This window comes from Petaurus breviceps, unplaced genomic scaffold (assembly GCF_028583685.1).
Source record: "Petaurus breviceps papuanus isolate PSGF00001 unplaced genomic scaffold, PetGlider_PUasm1.0 140, whole genome shotgun sequence".
In the NCBI taxonomy this organism is placed as follows: Eukaryota; Metazoa; Chordata; class Mammalia; order Diprotodontia; family Petauridae; genus Petaurus; species Petaurus breviceps.
Genome location: NW_027185698.1, coordinates 6,029,451 through 6,037,522, shown reverse-complemented (window position 1 = coordinate 6,037,522; position 8,072 = coordinate 6,029,451). Strand labels below are relative to the sequence as shown.

General features: G+C 36.9%; 1 pseudogene; it reads right to left on the bottom strand.

Annotated features, from left to right (window-relative positions):
- Window positions 1–7,850, bottom strand: part of LOC138151260 (eukaryotic translation initiation factor 3 subunit C-like) — a 31,545-nt pseudogene extending 23,695 nt beyond the window's left edge.
- Window positions 7,851–8,072: the final 222 nt, after the last annotated feature.

The window sequence follows — 8,072 nt, the reverse complement described above, 5'->3', positions numbered from 1 at the left end:
CTCTCTCTCTCTCTCTCTCTCTCTCTCTCTCTCTCTCTCTCTCTCTCCCTTATGTGCATGTATATACATAGATACACACACACACACACACACACACACATATATATATATATATATACATACATATATGTCTTAGTTCAAACCCAGAAATAATACTTTCAGTCTCTGCTTCTAAGCCTCTGACTCTCTCTGAGGTTCCTCACTTTTCTGATAAGCTTTTAGATTCCCTGTAAGCTAGGGACAGAAGTAACTCGTAATTCAATACTCCCTTTCCCATCTTTCTTACTATTTCTCTCTCTTTACTTATTCTTCTAACTCCCCTACTCCCTAGGGAAGCAATGAATTCTATCAGGTCCCTAGGGCCCTATGGTACTGGCCTTACAAGGTGAGCAATATTTATTTGTCAGATTGACATGTCATTTTGGAATGGGATGAAATGGCCTGAAATTCATGCATCAATTTTTTGCATGTATGCACACACACACACAGAGCAACTTCCCTGTTCCATGACAATAATTGAAATTCTCATTGAAATTTATTAATTCTGTCCTCCTATGTCTAAATAATAGCCTAGTCATCTAAAAAGTGGCAGTGTGCTGTAGTGTGTTACAGATCAAGGCACTTTAGATCTATGGTCCTGCTTTAAAATCTCTACTCTTTTACCTAGTACCTCTGTGGTTTCAAATAGATACCTATACCTCTTTGAGTCTCAGTTGCCTAATCTTATAAACTATGGCATTTCATTAAAATAATCTCTAAGGTCCATTCTACCTCTAGAGTTTATAAATTCTGACTCTACCATGCTGTATATAGCATGAGTGAGAACTCGGGCATGTCACAAATTTTCTAAGTCTCAGGTTAACATATGTTGTCATACTCTTCCAGTCACAGCAGAATACCACAGGAAAAGTCAGAAGACGTAGATTTAAATTTAGGTCCTGCTACTTACTTTCTGTTTGACTTTTGTCAAGTCATCTAATATCTCTAGTCTTCAGTTACTCATCTCTAGAATGAGGGGGTGGGACTAGATGACCCCTAAGATCCCTTCCAGCTCTAAATCTATAATCTATGTTCTGTAGAATGGAAACAATAATACTTTTCCTACCAACCTTAGAGTGTCTGGGGGAGGTTAATAGCTGTTAAAGTGCATAAATCGTAATGCTTTATAAAATTTAAGCTAGTTTGATGTAAAGAGTTAATGCCTCTCTTTCTAGTAATTTTATTATGACACAGAAGTAACTTAGAAATGAAAAGTATAGGTCTCCTCGTGGTTGGAAGAAAAGAAATCTATTTTCTTTCAATATGGGTGGCAAGGATAAACTAATCTTTGATTAATGGGTACAACATTGTTCATAAGGATAACCCTATCATTCTTACACATTGCATCACAATCAATGTGAGACTTTTATTGGATGTGGCCACCCATTGCTGACTGACACCAATAGCGTCTGTTATCTGTAGGCAGGTCTTCGATATTGACAGATATGTCACAGTATTTTAAATTGATCTCTGGTTTGCTGGTAAAACCTGTATTCTTACCACCATATGTTTGACCACCTGCTATCAACTAGCATTTAAAAAAGACTATTTTCACATGCTGGTGACAACAATTCTCAAACAACTAGCCTTGAAAAAGTTCGATACTGTTTGATTCTAAGATCACATTATTAAAGACTTTATCAACTATCAACATTTGATGTGACACATACATGATCTTGATAAAATTTTCCAGAAGCTGATTGTGCTATTGATGGCAAAGCTGAGTTTCTCATCCCATTAGCTATAGCTGGGCTTAATTAAAAATGTTTTATAATCCATTAGCTTCATTCAGCACTTGGAAATTTTTTCTTCACTTTTAAATAGGTAGAAGCTATCTTCATTCGTTGATATGTCAATCCATTTAAAATTAGCTTCTTAAAGTTCTATAAAGTCTAAATATGAATAATACTACAAACAACACATGATAGTGAAAATAATGTGGATTTCTCATGATTATATAAGGCTATGCATACACTTTCTTATTTGATCTTCACCAAAATCTAGTGGGAATAGACAGCAATATCTATATCTATATCTAAATATATGTGTGTTTATATTGTTGTTCAGTCATTTCAGTCATGTCTGAGTCTTTGTGCCTGCTCTTGGGATTTTCTTGGCAAAGATAGCACAGTGATTTCCCGTTTCCTTCTACAATTCATTTTATAGATGAGGAAAATAGGGCAAAGTTAAGTGACTTGCCCAGGGTTACACAACTAGCAAGTTTCTGAAGCCAGATTTGATATCAGGAAGATTAGTGAGTCTTCCTGACTCGAGGCCTGGCACTCTATCTACTTTGCCACCTAGCTATATACACACACATATGTATATATGTGTGTGTATATATATGTGTATATATATATATGCATATATAGCTATTTTTACAAAAGAGGAAATAGGTACTCAAAAGTTAAATGGCTTCCAAAAGATCACACAGCTACATAATAATTCTAATACACCAACATTGTCTTTATCTGTATTTGATCAAGAACGTTTGAAGGTTATACCCTAGTCAATCTTCTGACAGATTATAATCATGGCTATTTGTTACACTGACTTTTTGGTCATCATTGTTAAGCCTACCATTCAATGTTTGATGACCAAAACAAAAAAAGGCTACAACTCCTTTGAACAAGGAATATGTACTTTATAGTGCTGAAATAAAAAAGTCATTGTGCATTATATGCCATATACATTAAATATTATATATAGCTTCTATTGTCAAAAATATGCCTAAAATGATGATTTTTGAATATAAAACATCAGTTTTCCCAGCTGTAAAATTAAGGAATCGCATCAAATTGTCTCTGAAATCCTTTATAACTCAGAATCTCCAATCCTTTTATGTTGGATGCTATGACACCACAAATTAAAAGTACAATCTCAAAATGTCTCAAAAAGTGATTATCTAAAAAAAAGCCCACTCTCAGCTATCATTTCAAATATAACACTTGTTTTGGAGGCTTTGACAAAACAAAAAGACCTAAATATTGTGGCCCTTTTCATATCTCTGACTCATAGAATCCTTTTACTCTATCTCCCAACCTGGGACACTAGGACATTGGCACCATTCACTGACATGTATATACTTCACAAAGTAATGATGATGATGATTATAATGAAAATAGTATTTATATAGTGCTTTAAGATTTGCAAAGTGATGAAATATTACTTCAGTTTCTCCTCACTACTACACTGAGGTAGATGCTACTATTATTCCCTTTTATATTGATAAGGACATTGAGGCAAAAAGAGGCTTAGTGAATTGCTCAGGATCCCACAGCTAGTATTTGAATCAGGATCTGAATTCATTCCATATTGAAAAATCTATAACCCATCTAGATGCCTCTCAAAGATTAACGAAAAAAGTTCTATTTATAGGTGGAAGAAGGCACCAACAGACTTGCTAGGGACTGTGGAAAATATTGTTACTCTCTATTTAGCAACCCTTCCCCAGAGATCTGTATCACCTCAGTAAATTATAGTCACAGATTAGGTAGGACTCTAAACTGGCAGGTTTCCTGAGCATTAATTCCAAAGTAGCTCTACTCAGGTACCAGCAGGTGGCACCATCCTGCAGCTTCCTGCTGCCCTCAGCAGGTATTGGCAGTCACTTCTGTCAATCATCAATTCTTCATTGATATTCCGCATAGATATCAGCAGGCCATATGTTTTCTCAGAGCGATTTACTAATTTTGTTTATTAACTCATACTCTCATAAACCACAATTTTTCATAGTGCTTTCCCCAATAATAACCATACGGAATAGGACATTTAAGAATTATTCCCCCCCATTTTAAAGATGATCCATATGAAACTCTGAGAGGTTCATTAACTTTCCAAGCTACCACAGCTAACAGGTGTCTGAGGGTGGAACTAAACCTATGTCTCTTGAAAAACATTGTGTTAATAGAAAAAAAATTCACTTTCAAAGAAGAGACCTGTCTCAGTAGGACATAAGGGGATACAAGAAATAATTAACAGAGTGAAGACACTAGAATTAGAGGGTTTGGAAAGGTCTTCCTGTAGAAAATGAGTTTGTAACTGGGACTTAAAGGAAGTCAGTCAACAGAGATGAGGAGAGCCTTGTAAGACATGGGGGACAGCCAGGGAAAATGCCTATTACCTAAATATACAGTTTGTTATTTGTAGAACAGCAAGGATTTTTGTGTAACTGGATTGAAGAGTACATTTTGGGGACTAAGGTATAAAAAGACTACAAAGTTACAAGGAGATTGGGTTACGAAGGGATTTTTTTTAAAAAGCAAAGTATTTTATGTTTGATCCAGGAGGTGATAGGGAACCAGTAGAGTTTATTGAACAGAGGGGTGTCATGGTTGGATTTGTACTTTAGGAAAATCACTTTGATGGTTCATGGAGGATGGATTGGAGTGGGGAGAGACTTGAGGCAAGTAGTAGACCTTTTAGTAGTCCATAACAATAATCTGGGCGTGAAGTGATAAGGATCTGTACCAGAAAGGCGACAGTTTCAGAAAAGAAAAAGGGACATATTTGAGAGATGTTGTAATTGATAGACTTTGGCAAAAGATTGAATGTAGGGGATTAGAGATGATAAAGAGTTGAAGATGACTTGAAGGTTGTGGGTCTGAGGGATTGGGAATATAGCGTTGCCCTCTCTAGCAATAGGGAGACTAGTAGGGGGGTGGAAAGTGTTTATGGGGAAAAATAGTGAGTTCTGTTTTGGACACATTGCAGGTAAGAGGTCACTGGACGTCAAGTTCAAGAAATCTGAAGGGCAGTTGGATATCTGAGTTTGGAAGTCAGCAGAGCAGTCATAGTACAATAAATAAATTTGAGAATCATCAGCATAGAAATGGTACTCAAATCCTTGGAAGCTGATGAGATCACCAAACAGAGTAATACAGAAATAGAAGAGAAGGCCCAGGAGAGAACACTATGGGACACTTCCCACAGAGGTATGGAGACAGTGTGTTCTAGATGAGCATTTAGCAAAGGGGGTTGAGAAGAAGTGGTCAGATAGGTAGGAGAAGAAGAAGGAGAGAAATAGGCCCTGAAAATTTAGAGAGAAGAGAGTATCAGGGTGGAATGGGTGTCATTCAGTTGGGGAACAAATTTTTAAAAACCATATAGAGTATAAATGGAATGGAAAATTATTATATGGTATGAAATTAGGAATATAATGAATTCAGAGAATTGTATTAACATATATAATGTAAAATAATTAGAACCAAAAGAACAATATGTACAATTAAAACAATGTGAATGAAAAGAAACTACAATAAACTACCAGAAACCAATGAAAGTTTTAGTGAAGAGAGTGAAAAATACTTCATTACTCTTCATGGAGTGGCATAGAACTAATGCAAACCTATACCCCTCATCTTCAAAGGAATTTCTGTCTTTGAGAGTGGACTGCATCATGGTGAATCCAGCCTTATGTTTCTTTAATATTTCCTCCCCCAAACCTTGCCAAAGTGCTGAATTTTTCTGTAATTGTTCCCCACCTTCCACCCTTGCCCAAGTCATTCAAGACTTGGAGACATTGTGGGGGAGTAATTGAAAATACCCTATTCAAATTAACTAGGGCTACTTCCCCCACCTCTCAAATGGGGAGGGAAGCAGTAAGATGGAAAGTAATGGAAGGCCTCCTCACAAATATAAGTTTTTGTTTACTATATATTCTATGAGTCAGAGTAACGAGGTGGTGCAGTGGAGAGATAGCCAGACCTATGATCAGGAAGGCCTAAGTTTAAATTCAGCCTTGGACATGTATTAGCTGTATGACTCTGGGAAAGTCACTTAATTCTGTCTCCCTCAGTTTCCTTATCTTTAAAAAGAGCTAGAAGACATGGAAAACCACTCCGGCATCTTTGTCAAGAAAACCCCAAATGGCATCACAGAGTCAGACAAGACAGAAATGATTGAACGACAGCTATGAGTCCAAGGAGATTTGAGCATTTGCATGGCATTTCAATTCAATTAAAAATATCTATGTATTAAACACCTAATATATGCAGAAAACTGTGCTGGGTGTTTGACAAACTACAAAGAGTATAATAGGGAATGGCCACTGACCCTCATGGATTTATGGCTTAATGAGAGGATAAGATGTATTCATGGATAATTTTAATACACAGTGATATGTAATAATAATTAATGATTTATAGAGGTACAAAGAAAAGTCCTATGATGAACATGAAAGAGATCAAGAAAAGTTTAATGGAAGATAGGACATTTTATTTGAGTTTTAAATGATAGGTAGAGTTTTGAGGGATTCAGAAATTATGGGAGAAGGGATGCATTTCAGCAATAAAAAAAATAGCACAACGGTGGAAAGTGATGGTGTGTGTTCAAGGAAAAGGGACTAGAACAGTATGACTATATTAGAATAAAGTAGGATGGGATGAGACTGGAGAGGTAGACTAATGCCCATTTGAGGTCCTTAAATAAAAGGGTTTAAATTTTACTTTGTAAAATACAGGGAAAGACAAAGATTTTTTTTTTTGTCTTTTGGAGGGCAATCAGGGTTAAGTAACTTTCCCAAGGTTACATGGCTAGGTTTTTTGTGTGGGTGTTAAGTGTCTGAGGCCAGAACCAAACTCGGATCCTCCTGACTCCAGGGCTGGTGCTTTATTCACTGCACCACCTAGCCACCCTGAGAGACAAAGATTCTTGAGCAGAAGAAAACTACATAGCCAAAAGCATGCATAAGAATAATTTTTCTGGCAATTATGTGGAGGACAGACTGGAGTAAAAATAGAGAAAAAGCAGGAAGATCTGTTAGGAAGCTTTTCTAACAGTCTAGGTTTGTTGCAATGAAGATCTCTACCAGGTTACTGGCTATAGGAACATAGAACAAAATACAATGGCAGAAAAGTATTATAGCAAAGCACAGCGTATAAATTTGGTGGTGTTGGCACTAAAATATCTGTTCTTCTATAATTCAAGAAATTGATAGTTAGACAGACAGATGGACAGAGAACTAGATGGATATGGAATTGAATGCAGAAGATTTCCCTTCATCAGCTTCATTGGCTTGCAGTTAAGTAAGCCTTAGTTTGGGACCTTTGATGCATCTCCCTTTAAAAGGTAACTATACCTATTAGTTCTTTCTTGAGATGAAAAAGACACAGCCTTATTAAGTCTCAGTGCCTTGGACTGCCCGGCTGTAAAGCAAAGCACAAGCAGATTTCCAGAGGACTGCTGCTGTGAACAGCTTCAAGATTCTGATTACATAGTATAGTGAACTCTCTATTTATTCAGTAATAAATTAAAGCAAAACATTCACAGAAACAAAAGTACAGCATTAACAATGTTATGACATAACAACTTATCACTAAAATGGCCACTTAGTTTTCACCAAAGTGGCCACATAGTTTTAAACAAAAGATATCATTCAGTAAGTCCTTAACTCAATCATCCTTAAGGAGGCTTGCCTCCTTAATGGACACAAAGTACAAAGGTTGAAGTTCTCCATCCCTAGGTCATATTGTCTTAATCTCTCAGTCAAAAAGTCTTCTTCCTTCTTAACTGAAGATTAGTTTCCAATAACCCTTAATTCAATCATCTTGAAGAGATACAGGATACAGAGTGCAAAGTCCTCCCACCCCTAGGCCACAAAATCATGATCTTCTCCAATTGTATTAAATACCCAAGGAGAGGTCTTTTCATCCTGCCACATAGCTGGCTCTCAGCTTCCATGGTTCCTCTTCCATAGTCCCAACTCCTGCCTGAATCTGCCCAACTGTCACCTGGATTTGAGGGCAGGCAGCTCTCAGTTTCTTGTCCAGCTCCTTGTCCAGTTTTTCAACCTGTTCCTCGTCCAGTTCCATATTGAAGCTCACAGTGTCCAGTTCACCTCAAATCCTTCACAGATTCTGTTTCTGGGAAGACAAAGCTTAACAGAACCACAATAACATTCATCTACATTGCCGGCACCATCACCAATTCACTTTCTTCCTGTGAAATCAACAGAAAATGAAAAACAAGGTCTGAGAAATCAACACAAATCATCAGCATAGTCCCAGGATTTCTGTAACTACAGATGAATCTGA